At 57.3% G+C, this 25,762-nt stretch overlaps 1 protein-coding gene across 1 annotated transcript in view; it reads left to right on the top strand.

Annotated features, from left to right (window-relative positions):
- The first annotated feature begins 8,427 nt into the window (after positions 1 to 8,427).
- Positions 8,428 to 25,762, top strand: part of FAM222A (family with sequence similarity 222, member A) — a 52,934-nt gene continuing 35,599 nt past the window's right edge. Inside the window, exon 1 of the mRNA XM_012660428.1 lies at positions 8,428 to 8,942. The gene's annotated coding sequence lies outside the window, so the exon portion shown is untranslated. The remainder of the gene's footprint in view (positions 8,943 to 25,762) is intronic.

Genomic DNA, 25,762 nt, shown 5'->3' with positions numbered 1-25,762 from the left:
AAAAAAAAAAAAAAAGAAAGAAAGAAAGAAAAGAAAAGAAAAGAAAAAGAAAAAAAATTCAGGGCAGCAGGGCAGGGGGTGTAGTGTGAACCCCAGAGATCTATCTTTTCCAGCACCTTCTGCCCAACTCCACCACCATCTAGAGTTCCCTGAGGCACCTTCCTAAAACCCCAAGGTTCTTAGAAAGATTTTGAAAATACAAGAATAGATTTTTTTCAAGCTTTTTATTACGAAAAAGTTCAAACATTCAGCAAAGTTGGCAGACATTTGTAATGAACACTTAAATACCCACACCTGGACTGTACCATTCATATTTTACTGTACTTGCTTTATCCAATAAGGATTCCCTCTCAGCTCTGCAAAATTTCATGACTCAGAGAGGGCTGCGCTAGAGGGTCTGAGTCCTTTTCGGGAAACCCTATGAATCTGTGACGGCAGCACCAGCTGCTGTAACAAAGAGACCATGGCATTTAGTGGCTTAACTCAACAGCAGTTCGTCTCACGCAACAGTTTCAAAGCCAATGTCATCAGTCAACAGGCGGGCAGCTGTCTCCCACAAGTGATTCAGGGATCCAGGCCCCATCCATCTTTCGGCCCTGCCCTGCCCTGCCCTGCCCTACCCTACCCTAGAAAGGTCAATCCTCTGCCTCGGGGCAGAAGGGAAAACTGGTGGAAAACATCACACTTGCTCACATATCGTTGGCAAGAGCTACTCACATAGCCATGCCTGGAAATACAGTCCCCAGCTGGGCAGCACTTCCCAGCATGCACTCCGCCCCAGGTAAGGGGGCATGGATTTCAAGTTGGCTTTGTCTGCCGTACCTAGGGTGGCTGGAAGTCCCCTCAACCATCCTGAATCACCCCAGCCACCCCCACCCCCGTCTCCATGCTACCCCATACCACATGAGAAGGGACCTAGCCATCTCCAGAGGAGTTTAACTTTGTTCAGCAAATACATATTGGGCTCTTACTGTATACCTGGGCTTGGTGCCAAACTTTGACCATCCGGATGAACAAGACCAGGTCCCTGACTTTGAGAGTCTTCCGATGAATGGAACAGACAATTCTTTGCTCTTACCCCTCCCTTTCCTGCAAAAATAGCCCATGAGATTTTCCATTTTGCAAGGGTGGGTGGATCTCATGTGGGAACACGGGACAAAGGATCTGATTTGATAAATCTTTCTCGTGTACCTTCCGTGTGCCCACTACGTTCATGTGGTCGAGCTCATTGGATTTTTCTTTCACGCTTGCAAGAGCGTTTCCCTCTCTTTACATGAGGGGATGGATGCCGAGGCTCAGAGTGGCGAACTGACTTGCCTAAGGTCACACAGCTCGTGGGGGAGCCAGGATTTGAATCCAAATATCACTTCCTGCTTCCCTGCTTTTTTCTGTTGCCCCAGCTGGGTGTCTGCTGGAGCCAGCGTGCAGAGACACAGAGGGTTAGCCTCCTGACACAAGCCATTCTCTGTCAGGCCCTAAGCTAGGGACTCTGCACACGTCGCCTCATTTTCTCCTCCCTCATAGCCTCATGAAGTCAGTGCTATTATTCTTGCCATTTTAGAGATCAGGAAGCTGAGGCTCAGAGAGGTGAAGCAACTAACCCAAGGTCACACAGCCAGTTTGATTTCATATCCTTGTCTATTTGACCTCATTGGAGCACATCTTGATGTATCAGTGGTTTTTATAGATAAACATAAAGGCAGTGGGATTGTTCCTTGTCACAAGGATGGTTTATAAGGCCATGGGATACTTTCTGCATTAACAATGGCGCGAACATATTTTATAGAAACGGCATGGCGTCTCTAAGACATAATGGTTTACAAAACGACTGCAGACAGTTTAGCAGATCCCCTCGCTGCTGGCTCCCAGCCAGAAAGGGACTCTGGGACAAGGGCTCCAGGAGCCCTCTGGGTCTGAGCCCAGGACTGGGGCTGCGGTAGGGAGTCCAGGGCAGCTGGGCAGGAAGCAGGGACCCGACCTATCGACGAGGAAGGGCCCAATCAATGCTATCTCCCCAGGCCATGCCTGGCCAGACATTGATTTCTACTGCTGTTGTTAACTCCCTGTTTATGTAACGCCTGAACTTTGCACAACTGAACCGTTTAATGTGCAGAAGAGGGCCTGTTGCCATGAAAACCAGTCTGCACATGACAGCCGGGATGCGGCGGTATCCCTGTTTTATTGGCCTGCGCTGAATGTATTTTAACCTTGATAAGTCAATAACTTTTTGTACAGAAGGAGATCTGCCAGGGGGGCTTAGGAGGACCTGGGTGGCTGGCCGGCCTTTCCAGGTCAGAGGGAGGCGGGGCCGGCTGGGTTTAATCCCCTGGAAATCTTCCTGTCACTGGGAGCCTGGGAGAACCAGGCCCAGCTGGCCAGAGGACAGAGACAGACACGACCTTGGGGGTGGGGGCTCTCACCCCCACCTCTAGTCACTGTTTCCTGTTTGTCAAGGCCTCCGGCTAAGTCAGAAACCCTCTGTGGCAAATCCTGGCTCTGCCCACTCAGGAGCTCTATGTGACCTTCAGCAAAGCCCCCGGCCCCAGCCTCAGAGTCCACGCCTGTCCCAAAGGCCAGCGATCCCCTTTCATGAGTATGAAGTGCCTGGGGCGGTGCCTCGTCCGCAGTGGGGCATCACTCGATGGATGTTGTTATTACTGTCGTTGGTATCTTTTATGATAATGATCATTGGTTATATTTGTAGAACCCATTAGGCTTGGGGAATGTTATACCCATTTTTCTCATTATAGCCCTTGAGATAGCAAGTGCTGGGGTAGATGGCCCCAATTTGCAGATGAGGAAACTGAGGCCCCTTGTCCCATGATAAGATGGTGGTGCTGACTAAAGGAACCAAGCCTCCGGACTCCCACCCTAGCGCTCTTTCAGACTCAGAAAGCAAACACAGAACTAGCACCCCTGCTATTAGGAATAGCCCAGCATCCAACCCCAGACCAATGGCGGACGCCACCGACCCGTGGCAGCGCAGCACTCTTTTCCTTCTGAGCCTAGGCGAGGCCTCAGAATCCTCCTCAACACAGAGCGGGTGTTTTGAGAGGGGGCTCATGTGGAACTATATGTCCCGAAAGGGCTCTGGGTTCAAGTCCCCCCTGTGGCCCAAACTTACTGCATGGCCTTGGGCAAGTTTCCTCCCCCTTTGGGGTCCTGATGCCCAGCGGTGAAATAAGGGGGCCATTTAATGGTCCTCGATTCTCTCGGGGGTCTCCCAGATTGAAGGCACCCATACCACCTCCCGGTTCCTGTCCCAGCTCCCCCCACCAAGCCCCCTGAACCTTCTCCGATTCCATCCACAAATACCGATCTAGGTCCCACCATGTGCCCGGGACTGTGTAACGTGCTGGGGACCCAGAGGCAAAGAAATGACAGAGTCCCTCTCCTCCCAGCGCTGACAGTCTAGACAGGCAGACAGAAAATAAGCGAGTGAACCCACCAGCGCTCAGAGAGTTGCCAACAGCAGTTAAGTTCTGTTGCGGGGTCGGGGGTGGTGGAAGAAAAAGCAAAACGAAAGGGAAGTGGTCTGGGGAAAATAACTGCAGTTGGGGTAGTCAGGGAGGGCTTCTCCGAGGAGGTGACACTCAAGCTGAGACCTGAAGTATGAGAATGCCCCAGCTGTGCAAAAAGCAAAAGGAAGAATGTTCCAGGCAGAAGGAACAGCTTGTGTCAAGGCCTTGACGTGGGAAACGGTTTGGCACCTTCTAGCAACCCAGAGGAGGCCAAAGTGGCTAGAGGGGGGTGTGAGTGGGGTGTGGTGGGGAGCTTGGCAGGGGCCCCCCTCTCCTGTCCTCCTTGCCCCGTGTCCCTCCAGGCCCACCCCGGGAGAGGCTGCAGCTACCGAGGGGCGGGGCCGGGTGAAGAACAAGGTTACACGTGCTGCCTCTTTTTTCCCTTTTCTCCTGGAGCATAAAGAGCTCTTTCTTTTCTGCTTATTAATAGCTCTGATTAAATTATCTCTGAAAAACCTACGTGGTGCGCACCAATGGGGGCTCGGCTCCCTCCACGCTCTGGCCTAGATTACAGCAAGGAGGGCAGGTGAGGCAACGGGGGTGGGGCAGGCAGCTCCCCCCCCCCCACGCCAGGATAAATGCCCTTCCCTGCCTCCTCGCCTCTCCCCTGCCCCGCCTCTCCCCTGCCCCGGCTCAGCCTCTGCCCCGCCTCTGCTCCAGGGACATTCATAGCTCCCTCCCTCAGAACGCTAGGCCTGCGCCTTGGCAGTTCCCTCTGCCGGGAGCACCCTGCCCTCACCTTTCCCCTTGGCGACCTCCTACCTGTTTTTCACGGGGCAGACGATCAGCCTTTCATCACCGGCCCTCTGCTGGGTCAGGTGCCTGCTCTGGGCTGTCCCCTTTCCCCGGCTGATACCTGCTAGTTGCCTTGTCTGTGCCCCACGTGAAACTTGAGTTCCACAAGGCCTATGTTTCGGTCTGCGTCACTGCTGAATGTCCAGTGCCAGGCACAGGGCAGGCACTTAGGAAATGTTGAGTGACTGGACGAAGGAGTTAGCGGAGTTAGAAGAGGAGCGGTCAGGCCTTAGCGAGTGAGACCAGACAAGGGCGTGTCTAACCTTACCTACGTGGGAGGGTGGGAACGAAAGTTCCAGGGTCCAGGCACCCAGATTGATGTCTATGTGGCAATGAACCCATTTCACAGATGGGAGAAACTGAGGCAGTCCCTCCTCTTCTTCATACTCCCTCTCTACAAGAAAACAAGACAAAAACCTGGGCTGCGTTCATTCATTGATTCAGAGATTAACGCAACAAACTTTTATTGGGCAGCGACTGCATGCCAGGCAGTCTGAATGCAGCCCCTGCCCTCGAAGAGCCTTCGGGCTGGCAAGAAGCCTGACAAAGAAGTAAGGCCATTAGAACACACACTGGGCCCTGCTATGAGGGTGGAAGTGCTCCAGCCCGGAGAGGGTAGTCAGGGAGGGCTTCCCAGAGGAGGTAGCACCCTGACTGAAATCTGAAGGAGCAGCAAGAGTCAGCTACCTGGAGGGAGGGCGTTCTAGGTGGAGGGGGATGGCATGTGGAAAGGCCTGCAGGTGACAGAGGCACGTGGAAGGACGTGCAGGGATTTTAGCAAGGTTGGTGTGTAGAGGCGCAAACGGGAACAGCGAGGAATGAGGTGCCCTCTGCCCCCTGCCCCCTTGGGGCCTCTTGGACCCCTGGCCAGAGCCAATATTCAGGGGCTGGCCTGCCTGGTGGTTCTGTGGACCGTGGCAAATCCATCTTGACACTGTCTCCAGTCACATCATGCAGAGTTACTGGACTCGACCAAGAGCAAAGGCACGAGGGTCTGACCTCAGGGAGGTGGGTGTATGGGGGGGAGCTCTGGGAGCATGGGGAGGGGGCGTAAGTGAAGGCCCGGGGCTGAGCATCTGATGGGGCGTTCCCTAGCCAGGAGGGGCGTGAGAGGCACCTGGTAGCCTCTCACCTCTCTCTCTAGACAGCTGCCTGTGAATCTGCTGCTGCCTGAAATCCCACCGTTAGCGCATCGTGGACTCACAGCGCTTCAGAGATGCAGGGGCCTTTCAAGATCGTGTAGGCCCCATGTTGTCAGCCCTGGTCGTACATATGGGATCTTTGAAAACTGCCAGCCCACCTAGGAGACTCCGGTCGGTAGGGCTGGACCTCGGGCCCTGCCCTCCATTTTACAGCAGGGGAAACTGAGGCCCAGAGAGGCGAAGAAACTTGCCCTCAAGATCACACACAGTTAATTAGTGTCTGGCACAGGGTGCAATAAATCAAGGTCAGGCGCTCTGGCCTTTGGGACCCAGTTCTGTCATTGTGTGACCTTGGGCAAGTCACGTGGCCTTCCTCTGCCGCAAGATGTGGATAGTTATCGTATGTACCTTACGGGGTTTCTGCGACGGTAAAAAGAGATAGAAATATGTGATATAAACAGCACTGAGCACGTGCTTAGCACAGAGTAGGTGTCAAGCCTTGGTGACCTACAATGGGAAAAATCCCAAACTCTGCAAAAGCTACGGTATGGCCCACTGCCTTCTTCTCCCCTTCCTGTTCTTTCTCTCTCTTTTCCCAGGGTTTGGCTTTTGCTGTCTCTGGCCCTGTCCTCAGCTTCCGTGCGGTTTCCCCACCTGTCCACACCCAGAGTCCACCCAGTGAGTCGCCCTGGCAACAATCCCTGATGTCATTGCAGCAGCTCTGGGGCTGGCCCAGAGCGGAAGCAGCTGACAGCTGGATCACGTTTCCAGGTAAATCCCCACCCCCACCTTCAACCTGGGGAGGGGAAGGGAGAGGGAGGCGGGAGAAGGGGGAGAGGAGATGGGGGCCACAGTGGAGAAATAGAGCAGATCACCGAGGCCTGGAGCTTCTGGGAACCGCTTGCGTGGCAGCCGCAGAGGCCTGAAACAGGGCCAGCTCCTGCCCTAGATAAGGTGGCGGTGGCCTACTTGGGCTGGCCCTGGAGGTCCCCCGCGGGCGCCTCTCCCAGGCCGGGTGGGTTGGCTCCTGAAAGTAGGCTAGGGCCGGACTATAATCAGCCCCTTCCACTGGATACACTCACTGGGGGCTCCAAAACCCTGTCATCTGGATGATTACTGCTGGCATTTAGTGAGCACTTACTGTATTTTGACTCCTTTACATGCAGTGATTCATTTCACCCCCACAGCAACCCTGGAAGGTGCCCTCCCTTTCACAGACTAGAAACTGAGGCACAGAGCCATGAAGGCAAATGGCCAAGACCAACAGCCAGCAAGGGCAGGGCTGGCATCCCACCCAGGTTCCTGGGTTGCCGGGTGGCACCCGGGCACAGCCTTAGGGGTGGGGATGTGGCTGCTGCTTTGCATTTCTGTGGGTATCTTGAAGTTTATACTGGGAAGCTGGCTCCCCGACTCCCTGTGTGGCAGACACATGACAACAGAGGGAACTGCCTCATCCGGGACTCAATTTCCCCATCTGTAAAAGGGACTGCTAACTGGGCCACCCATGGGCTATGAGAACCTATGAAACTTCTTAGACAGTAAAAGGCAAGGTGCAGTATAGTTTGATGGATGCATATTTGGACCCCAGGTTGATGTGATACTGTGCCTCAGTTTTCCCATCTATTAAGTGGGGGGAGAATGCCAGTGCCTGGCTCCCATGGATGTGTTGTATATCCATGAGGTGTAGCTTTCAAAGAGCTCAGCACAGGCCCAGGTATATAGTTAGTGCCCCACAGATCTCAGCTGTGATGCTAAAACCCAAAATATGCCTTGGGACAAAACATTCAGGACAGAGTGTCATTTCACATCTCTTAGCCTCAGTTTCTTCTGTAATTTGGGAGTATAATATTAGTACCTACCATACATAGCAGTTTTTTAGTCTGTAAAATAGGGGCGATGGTAATACCTACCTCACACAGTTGTGAGAATTAAATAAAGTACTTTGCTGCGTGTTAGCCACTGATATTATTTTTATTGTTATTATTAACAAATTTCTCATGGGGTTGTTCCCAGGATTAAATGAAACAATGCAGATAATGACTTAGTACAGTGCCTTGCCCCAAATATGTGCTCAATAAATGATACTGGTTTTCCCACGCCTGGTTCCTCGACAAAAGGACTACAAGTACCAGCATGCTCTGCGCCCCCAGTCAGTGCCCCTCCGCCCGGCGCTGGCGCGCAGCATGCCGGGAGTTGCAGTCCTCGCGAGGCAGACCCCGCCTCGTCCCAGCTTGGGGGAGGAGGTTGGAGAGCCGCCCTGCCGGCCTTTGAATTTTGCCGCGAAAAGCGCGCGTGGCAGCCCCCGGCCCCGCCCCCGTAGGACGCGGCGCCGCGTCACCCTGGTAACCGCCTCTCGGCCGCCGCTGATTGGGCCGGACGGCGGGGGGCGGGCGGGGAACGAGACGCGGAGGCTGCTGCGGGCGCTAGCGCCTGTCAGTCGGGCCGGAGCGGAGCAGCGGGCAGGACGGTCGGGCTGGCGGCTCGGCGGAGAGGCTGCGCACGCCGGCCAAGGGAGACGGACAGCGGGCCCGCCGCCTGCAGGGCGCGGCGCGCGGCACCCGGGCCTCAGGCTAGGCGAGACGCCGGCGCGCGTCAGGCGGCGCGAGGCTGCGGCCCCGGGAGCCCCAGCGCGCCGCTCGGGGCTATGGGCACGTGAGAACCCCGCGCGCGCCGCCCCTGCTGCAGCTCGCCAGCTCGCACACCCGGCGAACTGTCCCCCGGGCCGTCCCTGCGTCCGCCCTGCGCCAGTGGGACCGGCTATTTCTCGCACCGAGACTCCCAGAGCTGCACCCGAGCTTCCGCCGCCCGCTGCCGCCGCCGCTCGCCGGCTTCCCCTCCCCCCACACCCGGGGCTTGGAGCAGGAGGAGGAGGGGCCGGTGCGTTCTCGCCGCCGCTCTTTGCAACCTGCCGGGGACGGTGCATGCCGGGCGAGGAGCCGGGGCCGCCGCAGGTGCGTGCAACCCCCAGAGGAGACGCCCCCCCCACACCTCCAGGCGAGCCCGGTGTCTGCAAACCGCGGGCGGGCGGGCGAGCGAACGAGAGGAAGCAACAAAGACAAGCTGCAGCTGGGGCTGGCGAGAGGGGCCACGGCCGCTGGGCTCCCGGCGCGGGCGGAGAGGGCGCCCTGGGAGCGGCGCGGGCCGCGCTGCAGCCGTGATCAGGGCCCCGAGGGGAGGCGCAGCGCCGCCCGCCGGACGCGGCGAGCACAGACCCTGGAGAGGATGCGTCGCCTGAGCGCTCGCGCTGCCCCAGTCCTGTGCGGGCTGGACCCCTGCTGAGCGGAGAAAACCCCCAACTTCGGACGGCGCGAGCTGGCACCCGGATAGCCCTCACCGACAGCGCTTCTTCCCACCCGGAAAGAGACATAGGCCCCCGAGGGGGGCTTCCTCAGGCAGCCTCTGCCACCCCTGCATGGCTGCGACCCGCCGAGCGGAGCGTCGTGGTCGCTGAGACCTGGTGCCCTTCGACGGCCTGGCTGATCCGGTAAGTTGCGCGGGGCGGGGTTCTAGGCTGGAGGTGGGTCACCCCCTGGCGTCCGGGCAGCTCAGATTGGACAAAAAGGGGCCCTAGGCTATTGGGGGTCCTGAAGCAGCGGTGTCCCTTGTCCGCCCCTTTCCCTCTACATACTACTTACTCGGACTGGCCAGCCGGCCGCAGTGGAGGTTGGAGGCCCGTTTTGGGGATTCCGCGGGGCCCTGGGCGGGGCGGATGCCACAGAGGAAAGGTCACCCCACGGTAAAACTAACAGACAAAGGTAGCGGCTCCATCATCCGAAAATTCCCTGCGAACTCTAGCGTCTGGGAAGGGCTGAGGGGGCACCCAGGATGCGACAGCGTTAAGGGTCTCCCGAAAAGCCTCAAAGATCTTCAAGGGATATCGGCCGAGAGGGGGATGTAAGGTCCCGGTCACGTGGCTGGCTGCGTTTCAAGATTGTGCCCTCTGGGGCTAGACCCTAGCAGGGTCCCTCGTCACAACCGCTTTCCCACAAATAACTCGCAGGGATTGCAGAATCCCCAGTGGGGCCGCGGCGTGACGTCACTGGCCAGTCTCTGACGTCACTGGGGTTGCCTTGGCGACGTGACTTGCCTTGACCCAAGATAGGAGGGGGCGGGATCCTGGTAAGCAGGGGCGGGGCTGAATGCCTTTGGGTAGTGGAGAGGTGAAGGCTGACTCCCCCCAACCCCCACTGCAGTCCTTTGACCTAAATCCTCAGTGCCCCATGAGATGGGGGAGGGAGGCGGTGCCACCTGTCCCTGCTAGTGCCCCTCCTCTCAAGGACAGGTGTTCAGAGCTTTGCCCACGTACCCTGGCAGTGCTTGGGGGCCCAGGCCTCCCAGAAAGAGCAACTTTCTGTTTCCAAAAGGGATGCTAAAGAGGACACCTCGCTGAACCCCACCATATACTCAGCCAGCAGGCTGAAGTTCCAAGGTTGCCCGGAGAGATGTGCACCTCCAGCCTTCCAAGAGGCTGCTTCTGCTTGGGGAAAATGTGGGTGCCCCATTCCCAGCCAGGGAAGGTGCAGAGGAGCTGCTGCCTGTTGCCCTTCCAAGTCCAGGGGATCCCCCTGCTGTTCAACCCCACAGTGGGGGCCATGGCCAAGCTGAAACTCCTGACTGCCCCCTTCACGTTTTGCTGTTTGAGATGAATTTGACAAGCACAGTGTGATGCACGTTAATGAATGGAGGGCAAGTCAGGCCCATCAGTGCCGAGGTCTGAGTAAACTGTGTCTCTGCCAGGGGCCAGCTTTGATGGGCATCGGGCACCAGGCCCCCCTCTCCCACACACACCCCAGCACTGGCCCTGTTCCCTGCAAAGGCCCAGAGAACCCCCAGCCAGCATGCTACTGCTGGTGCTGTGATTCTTCCTCTAAGTCCCTTCCAGAAATTACTGCCAGTGTCGGATGTGGGTGAAACTGCTGTGATCACATTTCTAGGAAAAGGTTCGAAAACTGTGTCATTGCTTCAGTGGGTGGAAGCAGGGAAGTGTGTTTGGGTCCTTAGGAGACGCCAGTCCCCACTGTATGCAGTGAGCATTTTTCCTGTTCTCCTATCAGGCACTCTAGCTAGATTAACAGGTCAATAAATATCAGCGGAGCTGCTTTTGGGGGCTTGGCAGGGAGATGGTATTTCCAGCTGAAATGGTGTCGTTAAACACACAGGCTTCCGAGGACAGAGGAGCAACAGCAGATTGGGGAAGAACTGGGAGAGGTGGGCAGAAGGGCTGTTTGCTCTGCCTCTCGAAGCTTCCCAGTTTAGAAACAAACTCAGAGTGCTCGCCAGAGATTCACAAACACAGGCAGTTGGAGGCCCTCCGTCGAGTATTTACACTTCCTTAGCCAAGGCGGAGGGAAAGGCTGTCAGAATTGGGCGATTCCTTCTGTTCCCTTCCCTCAGCTCCCTGGGCTTGGCAATCAGCGTGCCAGACGACGAGCAGGAGGGAGTGCCAGCTTTCCTGGCGTCTCCCCATGTGCCAGGCATTTTACACGCTCTCAGTTACTCCCTGGAGGGGCTCATGTGCTGTGGCCCATTTTATAGATGAGGAAATTGAGGCTCAAACGGAGGAAGTGATGAGCTGCAGGTGATCAGTCAGGCAGCTGCAGAGGTTTGGCCCTGAATTGCCCTGGCTTCAGAGTTCCTGGGTCTTACCCCCAGTTCCCATGGATAGAGGGGAGGCCCTACTTGTTGGACAGGGGTCCCTGCAGGAGTCAGAGCTCCCTGCAGGAGTCAGAGCTCCCTGCAGGAGTCAGGGACTGTTGGCTATGGAGGGAGTCTGGCCTCACCAAGATGCCTTGTTCACACTAAAACCCAGGTTTGAACCGTTTTCCATCGCCAGCAGGACAGAGTAGCAACTTCTACCCTGGCCTTGTGGTCAGCCTGTTCCCCTCACCCCCGGGACCCACTTCTTCAGCACTGAGGGAGGGAAGGTGTGGCGTGAAACCCACCTGCCAGGAGGGCCCGCCTTAGGCTCCTTGTCATCGGCCGCTCTGGCCGTGCTTGGAGGAGGGTGGCGAGGCTGCGACGGGGCAAGGGCAACTTTGGTAGATGTGCTCCTGGCCCCGCCTGAGGGTTGGGAAGGGCCCTGTAGGAGGGGTGCCATGTGAGTCGTGAAAAGGACGAATAGGGAGGCGCCAGGCAGAGGAATGAGCAGTGTTCTGGGCAGTGCCGGTGGCCCCGAAGGGGGCCGGTGATGTCTGTGGGTCCTTGTGCCAGGGTGTGCTTAATGGGGGAAGGGGTGGCCGTTGGGGTGGCTGTATCCTGGAGCCTCAGGTGGATGGGGAAGGTTTTTAAGAGGGGAGAGGCTCCAGTGAGGGCCCCCTGGACAGGGCCAGTAACCCTGGCCAGCCCTTTTCCTCAGGGTGGGGCAAGCCTTCTCAGGTCTCAAGGTTGGCACCCCCATCCCCTACCCCGGCTAATCCTTCTGACTCGTCTAATTCCATGTAAGCCCATCCGTCCCCTATCCCTTCTGAGCCTGGACCAGACCGGGCCAGGGCTGGGCTGGGCTGCTTAACCCCCTTGGTGAGAAACTCGAGGCTCCCCGGGGATGGCAGTGCTCTTGGTTAAGAGCCAGGCTCTGGAGTGGGTTGGGCCTGGGTCCCACTCCCAGCCCACCACTTGCAGGCTGTGTGACCTCGGATGAGTACCTTAGCTTCTCCGAGCCTCAGTTTACTCATCTGATAATAGCACCCACTGCCTAGGGTCTAGTGAGAATTCAGTGAGGGACTGGCATACCGTAAGCACGCAATAAACGCACGTCCTCATGGCTACTGTGAGCCTCATCCTCAGAGCCTTGAATGGCTGTCCCAAGCCCTTGGAGCCAAAGGTGGAAGAACCCAGTTGCAGGGCAGGCGCCCGGATCCTTCCAGCTGCCCCTGCCAGGGGCGCCTCTGTCCACGGGGGTGCCCACGCATCCGCAGGGTGAGCACACGTGGCTCCCATCTGAGCTCGGGCGGCGGGGCTGGGCCTGGGCCAAGGGGCCCCTCCCCAACCTCCCGCCTGCCCCCTCTGCCTTCCCGTTCCTCACCCTCCGGAGGAAGCGAGCGAAGCGGCTCATATTCATGAACCGTAATTCAATCAGGCGGCGATTCCTCTGGGCTCCGGGCGGGGGTGAGAACGAGGAGGCGCGCACAAAAGGGCCGCTTTATTACCTCCCGCGGGCCGGGAATTGCAGCTCTCCCCCAGCAGCGGCCGGAGCCGCCTTTATTGTGTTAACCCATTTGCGTGTCAAGAGCTATTGTGCGCCTTCCCCGCCTGTGCCGCGCGGGCCGCGGGAGGAGGGCTGCGCTGCCGGCCGGTCACCTCCGCGGGCACCGCCCGCCGCCCTGATTGGTTGCTAAGTGATTTGCATCCAAGGTAATCACTTTTATCTCAGAAGGATGTCGACTATAATTATAAGCTACTGACATCTTTTGAAATCTGCCTAATGACTATTTTAGTCTGCATGGGCTGGGGCTGGGGGTGGGGAGGGGGATTCTTCTGGAGGGGGGTGGAGGCTGGGAAGGGAGATGGATTCTTTCCACCTGGACCACGGATTCCTTAGTTGAGAGATACCTGAGTGCCTACTGCGTGCCTCAAACAAAAGACGGGGGCCCTGTGATGGGGAGCTTGCATACCCAGGGCGGAGTTAGTACCATTTCAGAGATGGGGAAATGGAGGCCCACTCGAGTGGGGCACAGACCAATAATAGTGGTAATCATGGCAGGATAGAGGTCACCAGTCTGGAACCTTCTGTCATAATCCTAAGAAATGCGGGTGCTGGTATTACCCCTATTTTGTTAGGGAGGAAACAGAAGGTACTTGGCTGCCCAAGGTCACGCAGCCAGGGGGTGGCAGAAGCATGAGGTTTGCTGGTGGCCAGAGGTGGGAGGGTTCCATTGGGCACCCTACCAGCCGCTGTCCTGGTGGCAAAGCTCTGAGGAATCAGACAGCCCACAGCCTTGACGCGGGGTAAGATGCGTCTGCAACTAACTCGAATTCTGGACAGGGCTGGTGGAGAGACACCGAGGAGGGAAAAGTCGCAGCGGGTCGTGGAGGGCTTCCTGGCAGAGAGGACGTGTTGATCTGGGCCCCAAAGACTGAGTGGATCTGCCCAGCATGGCGTGAATGGGGGTGTCACTGTCAAAAGGAGTTTGAGAACCCAGGGGCACAACCAGGAAGGGCAGGGGGAGTTTACGAAAGGGCGGAGGTAAAGGGAGATCAGCTAGGAGGGTGTTGGAGGGGGCCTTGAGTGCTGAGCTATGGGGTTCAGAGGATGAGCAAAGCCAAGAAGGTCTGAGCAGGGGAGGATGTGATCTGGGTGCCTTAGAGGCCAGCAGGGAGCTTGGGAGTCCCAGATCTGGGATCGAACCCCAGCTCCTGCATTCTCACTGGCGGTGTGTCCTCAGACAAGTCACTTTACCACTCTGGGCCTCAGTTTCCGCATTTGTTCAAGAGGGTAATAGCAGTTTTCTCAGGGGCTTGTGAATGGGGTGAGTTTGGGTGTGCAGAGTGCTGGGGGGAGCTCTGAGGACAGCAAGGAGGGGGTCCTGGCTGAACCCCTCAGAGCTGGGTGGGCTGGGCTCAGGCACAGGCCCCAGCCAGTCACCCTGGCCCCACAGCAAGCCAGTGTCCCAGCCGTAGCAGCTGTTTGGGGCCCTGGGAGCCCCTGCTATTGTGCAGAGGGCACAGGGGACAAAGGCCTGGGAGGTCAGGGGGTGAAGGCGAGACTGGCTGTGAACAGGCTCCAGGGGATGGGGACTTAATGACGCAGAGCTTAATGACCCAGAGTCTGTGGGGAGGGGGCCTCCCTTGGAAGAGGAGGAGGAGGGAGGTCCAGCTACCAGCTGTCTGCTCCAGGATTCACTGCCAGGACAGGGGTGGCCGCCTCACAGAGTCCAGGCCTGAGCTTGGCACGGGGGGAGGCCGAGGCGGCAGGGCCTCTCGGCATGCAGTCCCCAGGCCTGAATTTGGGGCTTGGCTCTGTCCCTTGGCATCTGTATGACCTCAGTCTCCTCATCTGTGTTGGGCCACAGGACCACCTTAGAGGGCAGCTGCAAGGCTTGGCAGTAACCGCTAGCACACAGGCGTAAACAGGAACTGCTATTTTTGCTCTTTATTCATCTGTTCATTCAGAGAGATTCACTGCTCCATGCCAGGCTCCCTGCCAGGTGCTGGGGACACAGAGATGTGTCTTGAGAGGTGATGTGTACCGAGGGAGAGGCGTCAGACACACCATCACAGTACAGTGGCTTAGTCACCACCATAGAGGAATTCACAATGTGCAGGCAGGCACTGTGCCAGGAGCAGGGGGACACAGCAGCGAACAAGCCGGACGTGGGCCCTGCCCTCAGCTGCCTCTGTCTCTTAAAGGCAATCAGAGGTGGAAACTCATAGTTATGGCTGGGTTAGCTAAGGAGGGCTCCCTGGAGGAGGTGGCACTTGTAATTGTTGGTATTTTGGACTTCCTTTTAAATGCTTTTGCCTATTACGAGAATCACAGGCCACTGTTCGTATCTGCTGTGTGCCAGACTTAGCTTCCTACTTTGGCATCCTGTTCTCTCATTTAATCCTTATATTACTCTGTGAAGTGTGTTTTTATCTCTGTTGTGTGAATCAAGAAACTGAGGCTTAGCGAGGTGAAGCCCAGGGCCACATGGCAGGTCAACAGAATCTCCTTCATTATCTACACAAGCTTCTGCCTCCCCTCTGCCTGTGAGGGTACTGGGCATGGGAGGATCCTTGGGGGGCAGGGGGTGAAGGGAACCTGTTCCGGGCCAGCTGTCTTCTTGATGAGCTGCACGACCTTGAGCAGGTCACCCCCTCCTCCGATCCCTCCCAACCCAGACTCAGCCACGTCCTTCATAAATGTCAAGGATGGCAAATCCATGGCAGGCCTGGCTTGTCTTACACCGCTGTGCCCTTGGCAGACATTGCCAATCAATTGCTGCCCTCTTCCCCTGCTGAGTTTTTCTCTTGACCTTGGGTTCTTTCCAGGGCTCTGGGCAGGCAGCGCCAATCAATCATCAGGGCCTATGAGCTGAAACTGGTTGCCTGCCTCGCCTCGATCAGCTCAGGGGTGCCTCTGGCCTGGCTGTGTGTGTGGTTCGAAGGACCAGGGTGCCAAAGCAAGGGCTTTGGGGGAATCTTCTCTGAGCATACAGGTTGTTCTCCAGCCACAAGAGCCTTTTAGGTGTGAGAGTCCATGACCTTCCCCCAACTCCAGGAGAGACTCGTGTTCATCCTGCACATTGCAAAGGCTTATGGTGTGGACGATAATAAGAGTTAGCATTTATTGAGCTCTTCCTGAGAGCTGGGTCCTCCGTGGGCAGCTTCTCATTCATCATTCTGCAGAGCACCCGCAGCGTGCCTCTCAGCACCTCACGGAAGAAGTCTTGGCCCATTTTAGAGATGGGGAAGCTGAGGCTCAGCGTGGTTAAGCAGAGTAGGGTCACACACTTGCTGAGTGGCTGAACTGGCGTTCAGACCCAGATCTCAAAGTTCACAGCCTGGGGCAGTGCTGCGGGTGGCAGGCAGACAGGGCAGCCTTCCTGGAAAAGGTGCCATCCATTTATTCTGAGGCCTTAAAGGCTGGTGAGTGTCTGACAGGCAGAGATGGGAAGGATGACCTTACAGGCAGAGGGAACAGCATGAGAGGCAGCCCAGAGGCACCAGCACATGGCCGGAATGTGACCACCATGTGGAGAGAGAGGGGACTGTAGAAGGAGCCATGGCTGGCCTTAGCGTTTGGATTTCCCTTCCCACAGTCCGGGAGTGTGAGCAGAGGAATGATGAGGTCCTAGGTAGGGGGACTTATCCAACATCTCTGCGAACCCAGGGTAAAGGTGCTTGGGGCTACCTCTGGTGTACTGGAAGCTTTAGCCTAGAACAGTGCCTAGTGCACGGTAGGTAGGCATCCGAGAAGTGTTTGTTGAATGAATCAATGAATGAATATTCCTGGACTGAAATGCTCCCCAGGGGCCCAGCTGCACAGAGAGAGGAGAGAGGCCAGTGTCCCTCTCTCCAGGGAAAGTTGACCACCACTGGCAGTGAGGTGCAGGGCAGAGGGCCCGGCAGGTATCTGGGGCAGGAGCTTCCCCCCAGCACTCCCCAACCCTGCTGCCTGTCCCCAGGACTCCTGCTAGACCTTCCCGCCAGGCTGTCTGTGCCTTGCCAGCCACGCCTGGCGGGCAGTGTGGGCCCAGCGCTTGGGGGGGATGAAAGATGAAGGTTCGTGACCATTTTTTAACTCAATAAAGGGAGAGACAAGCTGCAGGCTGCAGGCCGGAGATATAATTAGTTCGCAGCAGTGGCGCTTTCTTGATTTAGCTTCTGAGAGAACAAGACAAGGATGTTATACCCAATTAGCAGTAACATCCAGTCGGAGCCTCAATAGGTGAGATAACAAGCTATTTTTATGACTTTTCTTTCCCAGCTTGGAGGGGGCGGGGGGAAGGGGGGTATCAGGGTCTTATTTCTTTTCATCAGGGAACAATTATTAGCAATATCAGGATTTCCCAAAGCCAAATGATACATTTGTTAACCCAAACAAGCAAGTGTCCCAGGGTAGCAGCTGGGGTGGCAAGCTAGCATTTTTGAACCCAGGGGTGGTGGGAGGAGTGTAGGCCCCTCATCCTCATTCTAGAAGCCCTCTGAAAAGACTCCTAAATGCAGAGAGCCCATTGGTTTGGCAGGGGAAGCTCAGGCCCCTGAGATATTCTTAGTGTCTGCCTTGATTTCCCTACCTGCTTTCAAAGGGACATAAGGAGGCCGGGTCAATTTCTCTGGGGATGAGGAAGGAGCCAGTTTTGGCCCTTGGCATCCCTTCCTGGCATCACTGGAGATCCCTTTTGCCAACTAAGCCAGAGGTTCTGGCTCCCCAGCCTTGAACCTGCCTATTGGACCCCCATTATGGCTCACAGTGCCTGACCACCCTCCTGCCTGTCCTGGGTCCCCTCTGGCAGGGGCCGAGTGGTGATTAGCCCCGTTCTCTCCACCCTCATTACCCCCACAGCCGGGACACCCAGCGCTGGCCAAGCCCCTGCTGGGCAGGGAAGCCCTGCCAAGCCCCACCCCAGCTGCCTGGCTTTGCTCTGACTCCTGGTGAAGGCTAGGGGACGCCCAGAGAGGAGGCTGGCATGGCTGCCGCAACACCCCATCGGGCCGGGCCCTGAGCCCAGAGCAGGTTCCTGGGCCTCCACCCATCCTGCCGACTCTTGCCCCGCCCTGTCCCACGTCCTATCTCCCTGTCAGTGTGGAGCCCCACACTCGTGGTTCAGACAACTGACAAATCCAGCCATGCAAAGTGGGAGTTTAATTGCAAACAGTTTTTATGGATCATGGGACCATCTGTGCCACCATATGCAAAAGCGAAAAAAAAAAAAAATCGCCCCCTTTTTTTTTTTTTTTTTTTTTTTTTTTTTTTTTTTTTGCTTTTCTCTCCACGCCCCCAAACTAATTCCAAAAGAAATAATTGCCAAGGTTTTTCTGGCAGGAACCAAGCACAGAGGTGGGACCCATCCTGGGGGCTTCCTGCAGGGTGGGCCTGCCAAAGCCAGAGGCCAGGTAGGGCAGCGGGTGAGAGGACCCCAGGGGGCCCACCCAGAAGGTGGGCCTGATTGCTGAGAGGATGCTACAGTCTCAGAAAACTGCGGGCAGTTCCTGGACCCCCTGGGTTCTCTAGCAGCTCTGGGCCTTGGCACATGCCGAGCCGTGGTTCAAGTACCACGCCCCTGCCTTCCCCAGCCACCTGGCTGACGCTGTTTGTGTGGGCTCTGGAGCAGGATGTGCATGGAGCGGGCACTGCAGTGTGTTCATGGAAGTATGTGAATGAGCGGTGTCGTGGGGCCCAGGGACAAGGCACATCCTCTCCCATTTCTACCCAAGAAATGGAACCCCAGGAGGATGGCGGTTCCCATCCAGGCCTCACAGATGCCCTTCTTCCCAGTGGCTCCTCTTGCCTCGTGCCCAGCGTGGCTCTGCAGATGAGCCCCATCCAAAATTGGAAAGTTCATGGGGGGGGCCAGCGGTCAGCCCTCAGGTCCTCAGAGGGGCCTTCGCCCAGGGCCTGGGTCGGGGGCCTCTGAGAGGACTCAGCTGAGGCAACCTGCCAGGGTTTGAGTCCCACGTTGGTAACTTCAGACTGTCCTTTCTCTCTCTCTGTGCCTCAGTTTCTTCCTCTGTAAAATGGGCATGAGAAGTCAATGGGATACCGCATGTGACGTGCTTCTGTAGGTTTGTCACCTCTCTTCCGCCACGAGGCTGAGAGCCTCCTAAGTGTCTTTGTTCACTGATGCCTTCCCAGGTCCCTGACCAGGACACTTAATGTTCACTGAATGAATGAGTGAGTGAATGAATTAGTGCATGAGGGAGGTATTTGGAGGACTCTCCAGGAAGGGAACAGGACACAGACTCTTGGCTTGCCAGGAATTCAGGGTTTTTACTCTTTTTCTCATTGGAATCTAGAAACTACCCTGCAACCTAGGGGACCTGTGAACTCCATTCTGCAGGTGAGGAAAACTGAGGCTCAGACAGATTAAGGGGCTCTCCCCAGGTCATGTGGCTGAAAAGAGGCCAGAGCTGGGACTAGACGCCTGGGCTGAGGGACTCCAGGTGACCAAGTCCCTGCCCTTCCTGTTCTAGGTGAGGAGAGTCAGGCCCAGGGCTAGGAAGGAACTTGGCCGAGGTCACACAGCAGGAAAACAGCAGCCAGCATTTGTGGGCATCTTCCTACCCCCATTGCACAGATGGGGAAACTGAGGCTCCCCAGCCTCAGAGCCAGGCCAGCCCAGTCCTGCTCTTCCGCCCCTCCCTCTCTCACCCGTGGGTCTGTGCCTGGGGGTTTCCCGTCGGCTTCATAAACTGGCAGCTTGGGATGTGCCAGCAGCCAGGCCCTGAGCAGGGGTTCCGTTGCCCAAGGCCTGGCCCTTGGCACGGCCCTGCCACACAGGGGAGAGTGGGTCTCGGCACCATCCCCTGGGACCCAGGCGAGCCCAGCCCGGGCACCAGGCAGCCTATTCCCCGCCTGGCAGTGATCACCAGCTCCCGTTGTAATCATTAAAACTATTAGAAGGAAACGTTCGCTTGAAGCAAATGTCAGGCGCCGAGTTGTGCTTTGTAAACGCTCACAATTAATGCCAATCAGGCCCGGAAAAAAGCCGGCCCGGAATCCTGTCTGTTTCGTCTCATTTGTCAGCTGGTGCCGCTCCATGTTGCACATTTTCATACAATTGCTATAAACATAAAAGGGAAACTCCACAGTGTTCGCGGGCGCCCGGATGGTGTGCGCCGGCTTAATTACTCGGTATTCTGCTGTTCACTTGGCCGCCCTGAGCGGGTGGGAGGGAGAAAGGGGGACTTTGTGTGGCAGGGCAAGGGTTCCTGGGGGTCGGGCTGCTGGCCTGGGCCTCCTGCCCCATCCTCCACGGGCCGTGTGGCCCACAGAGCTGAGGACATCTGAGAAACAGGAAAAAAACTGCTAAAAACTGTTGGCAAAATCTTCAAGTAGAAAAGAGGGGTTCAGAGTCCACCAGACTTGGTTTTGAATCCCGATTCCATCTCAGAATGATTCACTGGGTTTATTGGCTGCCTCCTGCAAGCCAAGCGCTGGGCCTCAGTTTCCCCTTCTGTGAATGGGGATAAGAGCTCAGTGGTCAGGATTTCAAGCTTGCTGGGTCCTGGGGACATCATGTGGGCTTTTTCTCGTTTTTTTGCACAGACTCTTTGAGAGCAAGCTGCCCCTCTTATCAACAGGGGGAGTGTGAGGTTACACAGTAGGAGGTGGGGAAGCTGGAGCCAGATTCGTACCCAAGTTCGTCACTCTGAAGTCTTTCATACCTTCCTAGCACCCTGCCCATAGTGACCTGGGCATGAGGCCCTGGGACATATATACCCTTCCCAGGACCCTTTCACGATCCCTAGCGCTCTGTGGGTAGGGTCTTCTGAGGCCAGGCTGGCTCGGCAGGGACACACCGGCCTTTGTAGGCCTGGGCCAGGCCGGGCAGCCAGCAGAGTGGGGAGAGGGAGGTGTGGCCTGGCTGGCTGGGGACAAATGCTTAGAGTTGGAATAGAGGCCCCTTTGTGTGATTCTCAGTGGGGGAGGAGGTGCTGCCAGCTGCCACCCCGTGTGACCAGGGAGGCCCAAGCCCTCCACCGAGATTTCCCCGATAACCCCAGTGGACCAGCCAGGAGGCCTGTCATCTTCTCCCCTACCTCCTCCTCTTGCTATTTTGTGTCGTCGTCTTATTTCCTGGCTGCCAGAGGAGCCACGGGCAGCCATTAACTTGATTTGCTGTGGGCCTACTATGTGCCAGCACTTGGCCAGACACTGCACCCACTCTGAAGGTAAGGGGCGGTAGTCCCGTGTTACAGATGAAGATACTGAGGTTCAGAGAGGACACATGACTCACCATGCCTGCGCAGCTGGTCATGGGGACAGGGATCTGGCCGACCTCAAAGCCTTTTCTCTCCATGGAGTTATGCCATGTCCCAGAGGCCCAGGGTTGCAACTCAAGGTGCCTGCTCCACGGGGTGGGCTGGGGGAGAACAGAGAGAGGTGCTGGGGTCTGGGCTTCCAGGTCTGCTCTGCCACCAAAGCCCTTGGGGGAAGCCCCGCAGGAAGGCTGCTGGTGGTCTCCATCCCTGGTGGGCAGAGTGTGCATCCCGTCCCTCCATCCTGGCCAGGCTCCGGGCTAGAGGCTGCAGCCTTGGCGAAGGCCACGCACAGGACCCTGCCCATTCAACCTTCTCTGAGCCTCAGTCTCCTTAGCCAAGAACTGGAAATGAAATAGAACCCGCCGGGGCACCGGGGAGTCATGCAGTGCCAGGACACGGTAGTGCTGAGCCCAGTGTCTGCACAAACTCAGGTTTCCCAGCATTCCTTCTGCCTCCCGGGAGAGGCGAAAGGACAAGCTGAGGCTGTAGGTGGGTGGTGGGGATGTTGGGGCGACTCCCAGGAGCATAAGCGGGTGTGAGGGATTGTCTCATTGGGTCCCTGCCACCACCCCATTTTACAGGTAAGCAGTCTGAGCATCAGATAGCTAAAGCGATTTGTCAAGGGTCTCACGGTCCTAAAGAGACCAGCAATACAGGGAAGGTGGCTTCCAGTGAGGCCCAGCCCTCAGCCTCTTGGCCTAGTGGATAGCTGTCCCCTGTAAACACTAAATCCCCTTTGTGAGCCCAGCCCTGTGGGAGGTCCAGATCCACACACAGGAAGTCCCCAAAGGCCACTTGGCTTCCCGCGGCATATTCCAGCAACCCGGGGTGAGCTTGCATCTGCCAGGCCGTTCCTGCCTCTGTGCCTTTGCTCAGGCTGGGGCTTCTGCCAGGCGTACCTTCCCCATCCCCTTCCCACGCACACGTGTGCCTTCTCTGTAGCGCTAAGGGTCTTGTCCCCTGCTCACCTCCAGAGCACCATGCAAGCCCTTTCCCCCCATCTCCCACCTCTCGGGGCACGGTGTGGCGCATGGCAGGTGTTCAGTGGAGTCAGCAGAAGTTGCGGGCTCAGCCCTCAAAGACCTGGTCCCCACCTAGCAGGTGAAACGGACACAAACAGGTCAGTGACCAGGCTGCAGGCGCAAGGATGGGGTCCCGTGCAAGACATCACAGAGCAGGGCGCCCCTGCCCCAGCCCAGACACTTACCACGCCCCTACTGTGCTCCCAAAAACCCCATCTCCTTTGAATCCTCCCAAGGCCAGGCAGCAGGTTACAGAGGAGAAAAGAGGCTCAGAAAGCCACATACCGGCTGAGGTCACACGGCTGCCAAGGGTGCCTCAAACCACCTGACTCCAAAGCCCACACCCTTCTCCAGGGGGGCAAACTCAGGTGCCCACGGGGGTTGAGCAGGTAACACGAAGAGCAAAGCAGCTGCCAGTTAGCCTTGGGGACATGGGCTCAGTGGTTCCAGAGCTGTCAAGTTTGGGGTTTTTTTTTTTTTTAACCCCTAAGAGAAAGCAGACAATAAGAATTTTAGGTAGAATTCCAGTTTGTTTGGTTTTTTTCCCTTTGAATATTGGTGACCCTGTCACAGATTATTTTTTTTAACACAGCAAACAGGGCAAAGAAAAGACGTTTGTGGGCAGGATTTGCACTCTGCAATGATACGATGTCTGGGTGAGGGGAATGTTGGGGGGCCCAGAACGCCTCGCCGTCCCCAACCTGCAGGAGCCCTCAGAACCCACTGGCATCTCCCCGAACCCCTCGAGACACCCCCAGTCGCCGCCTTCACCACCAGAGGCAGGAGGCAGGGCCCAAGCCCCACGAGGGCACCACCCAAATAGCTATAATCAGCAGCCTCGCCAAGACTTCAAACTCACCCAATTATCCTGCGAGGGAAAAAAAACACAAAATGAAAACAAATTAACATGTTTGCATAGAAGCTGCTGCAGCAACACACACAGACGCGCGCACGCACGCACATGCTGGCGCGTGCCCCGGCAAGCCTGGGAGACGCCGCTGCCACCCCCTCCCCAGGCCTGGCACCCACCTGGGCCAGTGGCCAGATTGTCCCCAGACCTGGCCGGGCACTGCCTCAGTCCACCAGCTTTCAGTTTTTCTTTTCAACTGAATACATACATAAATTCAGTGTATGCCAGAATTCCCCCTCGCCGATCTGCGGGGTAGGTATATTATCAGCCCCCTTTCTACAGATGGGGAAGCTGAAGCACAGAGAGGTTAGTTGACCTGCCCAAGGCTGCACAGCTGACACACAGAGGAGGGCTCCCTCTTGTCTGTGGATGAGGTGGCAAGGCCTCAGCCTGGCCTTTGAGGCCTCTCCTGGCCCCTCCAGCCTACACCCATTCTTCCCTCACCCGCACCTCCCAGCCGGCCCACCCCTGCCCTGAACGCCAGCGCTCCTCATGCCACGGGGCTGTGGGTAGTTATGATCGCGGAGCCAGATGGATGTAGTTCAGATGCCTGCTCCACCAGTCCCTCACCAGCTGGCTTTGGCCAAGGGGCGTCCCCTCTCTGCACCTCAGTTTCCCCTTCTGCAAGATTGAGACGATAGTCCCTACCGCAGAGAGGTTAGGAGGATTCAGTGGGCAAGGGACTGGCTGCAGAGCGCTACCTCGGGCATGTGCTACGCCATCCAGCTAGCTCCACGCGGCCTGGCTTGTCAGACTCACCGAGGCCCTGAGTGGTGCACTCAGATGTTCCCTTTTCCAGCAAGCTGCCTGTCCTGGGAAGGACCCCTCCTCTCTGGGCTCCCCGAAGCTCCGTCTGACCCGGGGTTGGGCTTGCCGGGCACGTGCGTAGTCATCTCTGCTGTGTCGGATTCCCCTCTGGGTCCCCGCAGCCCGGCCCTCTGTAGGTGCTCAGTCAGGGTTTGGTGGACGCACCCGTTGCAGCCGTCCCCTCCCCACTCTGAGCCAGGCGTGTCTGGGGCTTGTCCCTGGGAGTTAGAGGATGAACTGTTGGAAGGAGTTGGCGTTCAGGTCCTGGGGCTCGAGGACCACCAGCCTCCTCCCCTTGCTGCGTGACCGAGGACAAATCCTTATACCTCTCTGAGCCCCACGCTGTCATGGGATGGCCGTGAGAGCTGAGGGTGGGCGGTTCAGAAGCACCACACTCAATATATACATCGTCCAGCTTAGTTCTCTCTCTGGCTGGGGAGGAAGGCGTGGTTTCTAATTCCATTTCTCAGATGGAGAAACTGAGGCCGTCAAGGGACTCGGTTGACTTACTCAAGACAGCCCCGCTAGTGAGCGGCAGAGCCGGGGTGCACACTGAGTTCTGGGTGTGTGCTTTCGTTGGGGTGCCGTTTTGCCCTGTCAGGGCCACAGTGGGTCTGGGATTGAGGACTGGCAGGATGCCATCGTGGTGGTGGTGGTGGCAGGAGTAACTTCCCTGGCCATAGGGTGGCCCCTTTGGCATCAGCCTCTTGGTCTACAGTCATGCCAACCCCTCAGGGCCAGGGCTGCAGCGGTGACCCAGTTCCCACCCCAGGAACAGCCGGTCCTGTGGGGCATCGGGTGCCCACTTGGAATCCCAGTGCTCCCTCGGCATGGCCACGCCACGGGCTTTAGAGTCCGGTAGACCCCGCCAGCTGGCCTTGGACAAGTCCTTTTCCTCCCCAAGCCTCTGCTCCCCTGGGGGAATGAGAGGCGTGGAGATACCCACACCTCAAGGGGTGGACTTCAGGCTCTGCGTGCGCTGCTGCATGGCGCCCAGCACGCATTGGCTGCTTCCTCCAACCCCTGCCCACACCTCTTCCAGAAGCTTCCCAGGCCTTGAGCCTCCACCACGGAGGCTGGGGTGGGGCTTGCATTGCCCACTCGCACTGAGGAGCACTCAGGTCTCTGGGGCCCAGGTGTTTGGGGTGTGCAGAGGGGTTTGTCAGGTTGAGGTGATAAACTGCAGTGAAACGAAGTAGGGAGAGACCCCAAGGGCCAGGGCAGGTGACCAGAGGGGAGAGAACTGTGCGCCCTGGGCCATGCAAGAAGCAGTGGGAAATAAAGGCCCCAACCCATCCCTCTGTGCAACTGGAATTTATTGAGCATCTACTATGTGCCTGGCTTTGGCATAGGAAGAGACTAGAGAGGTGTCTGTGAGGCCCGAGGCCCGGCCACCTCACTGCTGTACACCTTGTGCAAGCCACAGTCTCTCTGGAACCAGCCGCCTCGCGCAGGGCTGTGGAGTAGGCCACAGTAAGACGTTTGTTACTTGGTGGTCAGGAGCCCAGGTCTAGAGTCTCCCCACCCCTTAGCCAGCGTGGAGCTGTGTACGGCCCCGTCCTACCCACCCTTCTGGGGTTCCGAATGCAGAGGCTGGGGGCAGGGTCGGGGGCAAGAAGTAGGGAGAAGGTTCTCATTCAAGAATGAAAGTAATATTCATCTTTTAGTATTTGGAAATGACAAGTCTGACGAAGGAAATCAAATTCACGCCACCATGTGACTGCCCAGAGTGAGGCACTTGGTCTCTTATTGGGGACATTCTGCCCAGGTGCTGGGCCTTCAGGGAGCATGTGGTTTCACCCTGCATAAATGACCTCCCTGCCAGAGCAGCGCTCGGCGAGTGGGTGTGTGGGCACAGTCGCCCAGGAAGGGCCTGCTCTGCGCTGAGCCTGGCTGGAGCTCCTAGGAGCCACCTGCCCGCCCGCCCGCCCCGCAGCCCATTGTCTGGCGTGTGGGGCGCGGAGCAGCCGTTGTTCTGCACACATCTGATCCCGTCTCCTCCACATCAGATCATCTGTAACCGTCACCAGGCAATCGGGCCCGTCGCTGATTCAATCTCGGCTTTGTGCTGTCACAGCCGTTTTTCTGCGCCGGGCTGATTTTGAAAGGAGGCCCATCTTCTGGGCCCGCTTTTCAGAAGCGGGGGGAGGGGCCGGGGGA

Source organism: Propithecus coquereli, unplaced genomic scaffold, assembly GCF_000956105.1.
Source record: "Propithecus coquereli isolate 6110/MARCELLA unplaced genomic scaffold, Pcoq_1.0 Scaffold665, whole genome shotgun sequence".
NCBI classification, from domain to species: domain Eukaryota; kingdom Metazoa; phylum Chordata; class Mammalia; order Primates; family Indriidae; genus Propithecus; species Propithecus coquereli.
The sequence above is the reverse complement of the archived record's forward strand: the minus strand, read 5'-3'. Positions and strand labels throughout refer to the sequence as shown.